The sequence below is a fragment of the Carica papaya genome, chromosome 2, assembly GCF_054855325.1.
Source record: "Carica papaya isolate Zhongbai chromosome 2, ASM5485532v1, whole genome shotgun sequence".
In the NCBI taxonomy this organism is placed as follows: domain Eukaryota; kingdom Viridiplantae; phylum Streptophyta; class Magnoliopsida; order Brassicales; family Caricaceae; genus Carica; species Carica papaya.
In genome coordinates this window covers 19,660,383-19,670,238 of record NC_142310.1, presented here as the reverse complement: position 1 = coordinate 19,670,238, position 9,856 = coordinate 19,660,383, and positions in this window count along the sequence as shown.

Sequence of the window (9,856 nt, the reverse complement as noted above, 5' to 3'; positions counted from 1 at the left end):
ATGCAAAATACAAACAATGTGCCAATTGCCTTATGGGGTGCAATTGGGGTATTGTTGGTATTTTTTGAATAATAATACGAACTACTTGAATTGAACAGATAGATATGAATTCAGGCAGGATGTAATATCAAATAAATTTGAATGCTAATTTAAGAACAAAATGGTGAAAGCAAATAAAGATAGATTTTATTTTTTAGGAGCCTAAGCTTTGATACTAGATGACGTAGGAGGGTATGGGGATGATCGAATCAACTCCTAAAACCTACTCAATGTACGCAATACCGAAACTATAGCCACCTAGAATTAAACCCCTCACTCTAATTAAATCTACAATCCTAAAAGGAACGTAAAAACAAAGACTAGAAAAAATAAATAAGGAAAGGAAAAACATCACGGAGTTACCGATAAGTTGATTCCACTCCTTGGCTCAACAAGACTTCTGAAGACTCTTACTTTCTGAAGAACTTGAAGAAGCTAATTTTAGCAAAAATGATAATAAGAAGAAAATTCGAAACTTTTAAGAATTATCTCAAATTGATTGTCAAATGTGTTGTGTTTACATCCTAAGGGCAAATGTCTATTTATAGCATTTTTTGGGTAATCTAGATGAGTACAAAGTCTTGAAATAATTTAATAAATAATACCCTAGATAAAATTCTATCTAAATATATGATAATTACATATTAAAATAATTATTCTATCTCAAATAAATTAATTAAATAATCCTAAGGGATAGAATTATAATAACATAATAAATAAAATATACTAACATTTATCCCATGTGAATTCCATATAAAACACATGTGGAAATTAATTTAGGCATGTGGGATTTTAATTTAAAATGTGGGTAATTTAAAAAGTGGATCCCAAAGCCTTTTAAATTTTAAAATAATAAAATAAATAAATAAATATTAAATAATTAAAAAGGGAAAAGGGTCGGCTGGGTTTCGATCGCCTGGATGGGCTAGGTTGGCCGGTCTGCATGGATTACAAGGCCTGCAGGAGTTGCTAACCAGTGGGTTTGGCCTAGTTGGGCCGTTTGCAAGCCCGATCCGCACAAGGTGCACACATTCAGCCCCTTGGGCTTGCGTGCACTTCGTTGGTTTCACGCGAGCCTAGAGAGCCGCGTGCGCGGGCGTTCCCAGGCGCTCGTGCATGCAGTCCGTGTAGGCACGCGTGCATGTTTGTGGGTCGTGTAGGCTGGGTCACCTGTTCGGCGCGAGTGTGGGCATCCTACTCAAGTGTGGACTTTCTTACAATTCTTCAAGCCCATTAATCTTACTTGGGCCTTAAGCCTTCTAACTTGAACAAATTTGGTCCATCTCTTTGAAAAATCCCAATTAAGAAAGTGTTCAGGGATGAAATTACTCTCCTATTCTAGGCATTCCTCATTGATGCAAAGTTGCATTTTTGGAACTAATTCTAAACTATCTAAGCTCACATCAGAATTTCACAAATAGTATCAGACCATAATTATGATAATGTTCCTTACAATAGGTCTAAAGTATAGATTTAGAAAAATTAAGAAATTCTTAGAATTAGAAATAATCTTTTTCAACCTAGCCAACAAATTTTGTCTCTAAACCTTTATGTCCCTTTTGTAGGCAAAATGATTCAATGAGGACCTTCCATAGAATAACCCGAGGCCTTGGATGCTTTAACCTGGGTTGAGTTTACAAAATTATTTCAAGCCATTTAGGATCTGACCGTCGCTATGGGTCACAACCGTGCCCATAATGCCGATCAACCACCTCTAGTAAATGACCATCATCCAGTTGACTAAACTATCTCCCAAAACATCTCAGAATTTATGAGACTAAACCCTCCTCACTTCAATTGTGGCTCTGACCCCACGGCAGCAGAAGCATCGATCATGTAGATCGAGAAGTTTTTCTTTGTCTTAAAACTCACTGAAGGGCAGAAGGTTCCCTTGGAAGCCTTTATGTTCACTGGAGAGGTCAAACATTGGTGGAATCTCAAGAAGGATGCCTGCCTTGCTTACTCCAACTATTTGGGACTGGTAACACCCCGAAACCTTTGCACTTAAACGTGGTGTTAAAACTCTATTATTTTTTGCCTCATTGTCGTTTAATTCCTGTTTGTATTTAGAATTATCGATATTTTGCTTTAAAGTAATTTTTATTATCCTTATGTTATTTTATTTTATTTTCAAGTTTTTTTCATTTAAAAACATTTCTGAAGAAAAAAAGGAGAGAAATGAGAAAATAAATTAGAAAAAAGGGAAACAAGAAAAAAATACCCTAGACCCACGGGAAAACAACCTGTATGCCCGCAGCTCGCTTGCCCGTGCACCTGTGCTCGCGCACACGAGGACATTGTGCTCGCTTACGTGCATGCAGCTTACCTGCGATCACGTCGCGCAGACCATGCGTGTGTTAGTGCCTAGATATGGCCTTATACGCACTTACCAGCCCGTCAATGCCTGCGTTCAACTCTATGCGCGCCTTGTGCCCACCTGCTTACACTGTCAGCATGCAGACACCCATGCAATACGGACTTGTCCCATATCCCGGCAACCGTCTTCCAATCACCCACCACATGTCCCCTACGGATGGTTACCACGTGGTTAACATCCAGAATACATTCCAAGATTATTTAAAATGCCTTTTTTTCTCCTCCCAAAAGATAAATCAAACTAAGTTTTCGGTAAAAGATTCTTTTTGTATTTTCTCTTACATTTCTAAGTGACTTTTTCTAGATAAGCTATATTAGAATGTTGAATGATTTTGATACGTGAATTTTTTAGGGTGGTTGATTATTAATTTATTGAATATGAAAATGTGGGATGTTATGCAAGATAGAGACAAAACATGATGATCTAAAATGCGTGTGGGTTTGACCCTTTCCCTTACCTTCAGTAATAGTGAAGAGGGTCACTCTAAAGGGCCTTTTCTTCTCCTCCCAAAAGAAAAATCAAACTAAGTTTTCGGTAAAAGATTTTTTTGTATTTTCTCTTACATTTCTAAGTGAGTTTTTCTAGATAAGCTATATTGGAATGTTAAATGATTTTGATGGATGAATTTCTATGGTGGTTGATTATTAATTTATTGAATATGAAAATGTGGGATGATATGCAAGATGGAGACAAAACATGATGATCTAAAATGCATGTGGGTTTGACCTTTTCCCTTACCTTCACTAATGGTGAAGAGGGTCACTCTAAAAAGCCTTTTCTTCTCCTCCCAAAAGAAAAATCAAACTAAGTTTTCGGTAAAAGATTCTTTTTGTATTTTCTCTTACATTTCTAAGTGAGTTTTCTAGATAAGCTATATTTGAATGTTGAATGATTTTGATACATGAATTTTTATGGTGGTTTAATATTAATTTATTGAATATGAAAAAGTGGGATGTTATGAAAGATAGAGATAAAACATGATGATCTAAAATGCATGTGGGTTTGACCCTTTCCCTTACCTTCAGTAATGGTGAAGAGGGTCACTCTAAAGGGCCATTTCTTCTCCTCCCAAAAGAAAAATCAAACTAAGCTTTCGGTAAAAGATTCTTTTTGTATTTTCTCTTACATTTCTAAGTGAGTTTTTCTAGATAAGCTATATGGGAATGTTGAATGATTTTGGTACATGAATTTCTATGGTGGTTGATTATAAATTTATTGAATATGAAAATATGGGATGTTATGAAAGATGGAGACAAAACATGATGATCTAAAATGCATGTGGGTTTGACCCTTTCCCTTACCTTCAGTAATGGTGAAGAGGGTCACTCTAAAGGGCCTTTTCTTCTCCTACCAAAAAATAAACCAAACTAAGTTTTCAGTAAAAGATTCTTTTTGTATTTTCTCTTACATTTCTAAGTGAGTTTTTCTAGATAAGCTATATTTGAATGTTGAATGATTTTGATACATGAATTTCTATGGTGGTTGATTATTAATTTATTGAATACAAAAATGTGGGATGTTAGGCAAGATGGAGATAAAACATGATGATCGAAAATGCATGTGGGTTTGACCCATTCCCTTACCTTCAGTAATGGTGAAGAGGGTCACTCTAAAGGGCCTTTTCTTCTCCTCTCAAAAGATAAATCAAACTAAGTTTTTGGTAAAAGATTCTTTTTGTATTTTCTCTTACATTTCTAAGAGAGTTTTTCTAGATAAGCTATATGGGAATGTTTAAAGATTTTGATACATGAATTTCTATGGTTGTTGATTATTAATTTATTGAATATGAAAATGTGGGATGTTATGCAAGATGGAGACAAAACATGATGATCTAAAATGCATGTGGGTTTGACCCTTTCCCTTACCTTCAGTAATGGTGAAGAGGATCACTCTAAAGGGCTTTTTCTTCTCCTCCCAAAAGATAAATCAAATTAAGTTTTTGGTAAAAGATTATTTTTGTATTTTCTCTTACATTTCTTAGTGAGTTATTCTAGATAAGCTATATTGGAATGTTGAATGATTTTGGTACATGAATTTCTATGGTGGTTGATTATTAATTTATTGAATATGAAAATGTGGGATGTTATGCAAGATGGAGACAAAACATGATGATCTAAAATGCAAGTGGGTCTGACCCTTTCCCTTACCTTTAGTAATGGTGAAGAGGGTAACTCTAAAAAGCCTTTTCTTCTCCTCCCAAAAGATAAATCAAACTAAGTTTTTGGTAAAAGATTCTTTTTGTATTTTCTCTTACATTTCTAAGTGAGTTTTTCTAGATAAATTATATTGGAATGTTGAATGATTTTGATACATGAATTTCTACGGTGGTTGATTATTAATTTATTGAAAACGAAAATGTGAGATGTTATGCAAGATGGAGACAAAACATGATGATCTATAATGCATGTGGGTTTGACCCTTTCCCTTACCTTCAGTAATGGTGAAGAGGGTCACTCTAAATGGCCTTTTCTTCTCCTCCCAAAAGAAAAATCAAACTAAGTTTTCGAAAAATGATTCTTTTTGTATTTTCTCTTACATTTCTAATAGAGTTTTTCTAGATAAGCTATATTGGAATGTTGAATGATTTTCGTACATGAATTTCTATGGTTGTTGATTATTAATTTATTGAATATGAAAATGTGGGATGTTATGCAAGATGGAGACAAAACATGATGATCTAAAATGCATGTGGGTTTGACCCTTTCCCTTACCTTCAGTAATGGTGAAGAGGGTCACTCTAAAGGGCCTTTCCTTCTCCTCTCAAAAGAAAAATCAAACTAAGTTTTTGGTAAAAGATTCTTTTTGTATTTTCTCTTACATTTCTAAGTGAGTTTTTCTAGATAAGCTATATTGGAATGTTGAATGATTTTGGTACATGAATTTCTATGGTGGTTGATTATTAATTTATTGAATATGAAAATGTGAGATGTTATGCAAGATGGAGACAAAACATGATGATCTAAAATGCAAGTGGGTCTGACCCTTTCCCTTACCTTTAGTAACGGTGAAGAGGGTAACTCTAAAAAGCCTTTTCTTCTCCTCCCAAAAGATAAATCAAACTAAGTTTTTGGTAAAAGATTCTTTTTGTATTTTCTCTTACATTTCTAAGTGAGTTTTTCTAGATAAACTATATTGGAATGTTGAATGATTTTGATACATGAATTTCTGTGGTTGATTATTAATTTATTGAAAACAAAAATGTGAGATGTTATGCAAGATAGAGACAAAACATGATGATCTAAAATGTATGTGGGTTTGACCCTTTCCCTTACCTTCAGTAATGGTGAAGAGGGTCACTCTAAATGGCCTTTTCATCTCCTCCCAAAAGAAAAATCAAACTAAGTTTTCGAAAAATGATTCTTTTTTTATTTTGTCTTACATTTCTAAGAGAGTTTTTCTAGATAAGCAATATTGGATTGTTGAATGATTTTGATACATGAATTTCTATGGTGGTTGATTATTAATTTATTGAATATGAAAATGTGGGATGTTATGCAAGATGGAGACAAAACATGATGACCTAAAATGCATGTGGGTTTGACCCTTTCCCTTACCTTCAGTAATGGTGAAGAGGGTCAATCTAAACGGCCTTTTGTTCTCCTCCCAAAAGATAAATCAAACTAAGTTTTCAATAAAAGATTCTTTTTGTATTTTCTCTTACATTTCTAAGTGAATTTTTCTAGATAAGCTATATGGGAATGTTGAATGATTTTGATACATGAATCTCTATGGTGGTTGATTATTAATTTATTGAATACGAAAATGTGGGTTTTTATGCAAGATGGAGACAAAACATGATGATCTAAAATGCATGTGGGTTTGACCCTTTCCCTTACCTTCAGTAATGGTGAAGAGGGTCATTGTAAAGGGCCTTTTCTTCTCCTCCCAAAAGAAAAATCAAACTAAGTTTTTAGTAAAAGAATATTTTTGTATTTTCTCTTACATTTCTTAGTGAGTTATTCTAGATAAGCTATATTGGAATGTTGAATGATTTTGGTACATGAATTTCTATGGTGGTTGATTATTAATTTATTGAATATGAAAATGTGGGATGTTATGCAAGATGGAGACAAAACATGATGATCTAAAATGCAAGTGGGTCTGACCCTTTCCCTTACCTTTAGTAATGGTGAAGAGGGTAACTCTAAAAAGCCTTTTCTTCTCCTCCCAAAAGATAAATCAAACTAAGTTTTTGGTAAAAGATTCTTTTTGTATTTTCTCTTACATTTCTAAGTGAGTTTTTCTAGATAAATTATATTGGAATGTTGAATGATTTTGATACATGAATTTCTACGGTGGTTGATTATTAATTTATTGAAAACGAAAATGTGAGATGTTATGCAAGATGAAGACAAAACATGATGATCTATAATGCATGTGGGTTTGACCCTTTCCCTTACCTTCAGTAATGGTGAAGAGGGTCACTCTAAATGGCCTTTTCTTCTCCTCCCAAAAGAAAAATCAAACTAAGTTTTCGAAAAATGATTCTTTTTGTATTTTCTCTTACATTTCTAATAGAGTTTTTCTAGATAAGCTATATTGGAATGTTGAATGATTTTCGTACATGAATTTCTATGGTTGTTGATTATTAATTTATTGAATATGAAAATGTGGGATGTTATGCAAGATGGAGACAAAACATGATGATCTAAAATGCATGTGGGTTTGACCCTTTCCCTTACCTTCAGTAATGGTGAAGAGGGTCATTGTAAAGGGCCTTTTCTTCTCCTCCCAAAAGAAAAATCAAACTAAGTTTTTAGTAAAAGATTATTTTTTTAGTTTCTCTTACATTTCTGAGTGAGTTTTTCTAGATAAGCTATATTGGAATGTTGAATGATTTTGGTACATGAATTTCTATGGTGGTTGATTAATAATTTATTGAATATGAAAATGTGGGATGTTATGCAAGATGGAGACAAAACATGATGACCTAAAATGCATGTGTGTTTGACCCTTTCCCTTACCTTCAGTAATGGTGAAGAGGGTCACTCTAAAGGGCCTTTTCTTCTCCTCCGAAAAGATAAATCAAACTAAGTTTTCGGTAAAATATTCTTTTTGTATTTTCTCTTACATTTCGAAGTGAGTTTTTCTAGATAAACTATATTGGAATGTTGAATGATTTTGATACATGAATTTCTATGGTGGTTGATTATTAATTTATTGAATATGAAAATGTGCGATGTTATGCAAGATGGAGACAAAACATGACGATCTAAAATGCATGTGGGTCTGACCCTTTCCCTTTCCTTGAATAACGGTGAAGAGGGTAACTCTAAAAAGCCTTTTCTTCTCCTCCCAAAAGATAAATCAAACTAAGTTTTCGGTAAAAGATTCTTTTTGTATTTTCTCTTACATTTCTAAGTGAGTTTTTCTAGATAAACTATATTTGAATTTTGAATGATTTTGATACATGAATTTCTATGGTGGTTGATTATTAATTTATTGAGTATGAAAATGTGGGATGTTATGCAAGATGGAGACAAGACATGATGATCTAAAATGCATGTGGGTTTGACCCTTTCCCTTACCTTCAGTAATGGTGAAGAGGGTCACTCTAAAGGGCCTTTTCTTCTCCTCCCAAAAGATAAATCAAACTAAGTTTTTGGTAAAAGATTCTTTTTGTATTTTCTCTTACATTTCTAAGTGAGTTTTTCTAGATAAGCTATATTGGAATGTTGAATGATTTTGGTACATGAATTTCTATGGTGGTTGATTATTAATTTATTGAATATGAAAATGTGAGATGTTATGCAAGATGGAGACAAAACATGATGATCTAAAATGCAAGTGGGTCTGACCCTTTCCCTTACCTTTAGTAACGGTGAAGAGGGTAACTCTAAAAAGCCTTTTCTTCTCCTCCCAAAAGATAAATCAAACTAAGTTTTTGGTAAAAGATTCTTTTTGTATTTTCTCTTACATTTCTAAGTGAGTTTTCTAGATAAACTATATTGGAATGTTGAATGATTTTGATACATGAATTTCTGTGGTTGATTATTAATTTATTGAAAACAAAAATGTGAGATGTTATGCAAGATGGAGACAAAACATGATGATCTAAAATGTATGTGGGTTTGACCCTTTCCCTTACCTTCAGTAATGGTGAAGAGGGTCACTCTAAATGGCCTTTTCATCTCCTCCCAAAAGAAAAATCAAACTAAGTTTTCGAAAAATGATTCTTTTTTTATTTTGTCTTACATTTCTAAGAGAGTTTTTCTAGATAAGCAATATTGGATTGTTGAATGATTTTGATACATGAATTTCTATGGTGGTTGATTATTAATTTATTGAATATGAAAATGTGGGATGTTATGCAAGATGGAGACAAAACATGATGACCTAAAATGCATGTGGGTTTGACCCTTTCCCTTACCTTCAGTAATGGTGAAGAGGGTCAATCTAAACGGCCTTTTGTTCTCCTCCCAAAAGATAAATCAAACTAAGTTTTCAATAAAAGATTCTTTTTGTATTTTCTCTTACATTTCTAAGTGAATTTTTCTAGATAAGCTATATGGGAATGTTGAATGATTTTGATACATGAATCTCTATGGTGGTTGATTATTAATTTATTGAATACGAAAATGTGGGTTTTTATGCAAGATGGAGACAAAACATGATGATCTAAAATGCATGTGGGTTTGACCCTTTCCCTTACCTTCAGTAATGGTGAAGAGGGTCATTGTAAAGGGCCTTTTCTTCTCCTCCCAAAAGAAAAATCAAACTAAGTTTTTAGTAAAAGATTATTTTTTTAGTTTCTCTTACATTTCTGAGTGAGTTTTTCTAGATAAGCTATATTGGAATGTTGAATGATTTTGGTACATGAATTTCTATGGTGGTTGATTAATAATTTATTGAATATGAAAATGTGGGATGTTATGCAAGATGGAGACAAAACATGATGACCTAAAATGCATGTGTGTTTGACCCTTTCCCTTACCTTCAGTAATGGTGAAGAGAGTCACTCTAAAGGGCCTTTTCTTCTCCTCCGAAAAGATAAATCAAACTAAGTTTTCGGTAAAATATTCTTTTTGTATTTTCTCTTACATTTCGAGGTGAGTTTTTCTAGATAAACTATATTGGAATGTTGAATGATTTTGATACATGAATTTCTATGGTGGTTGATTATTAATTTATTGAATATGAAAATGTGCGATGTTATGCAAGATGGAGACAAAACATGACGATCTAAAATGCATGTGGGTCTGACCCTTTCCCTTTCCTTGAATAACGGTGAAGAGGGTAACTCTAAAAAGCCTTTTCTTCTCCTCCCAAAAGATAAATCAAACTAAGTTTTCGGTAAAAGATTCTTTTTGTATTTTCTCTTACATTTCTAAGTGAGTTTTTCTAGATAAACTATATTGGAATTTTGAATGATTTTGATACATGAATTTCTATGGTGGTTGATTATTAATTTATTGAGTATGAAAATGTGGGATGTTATGC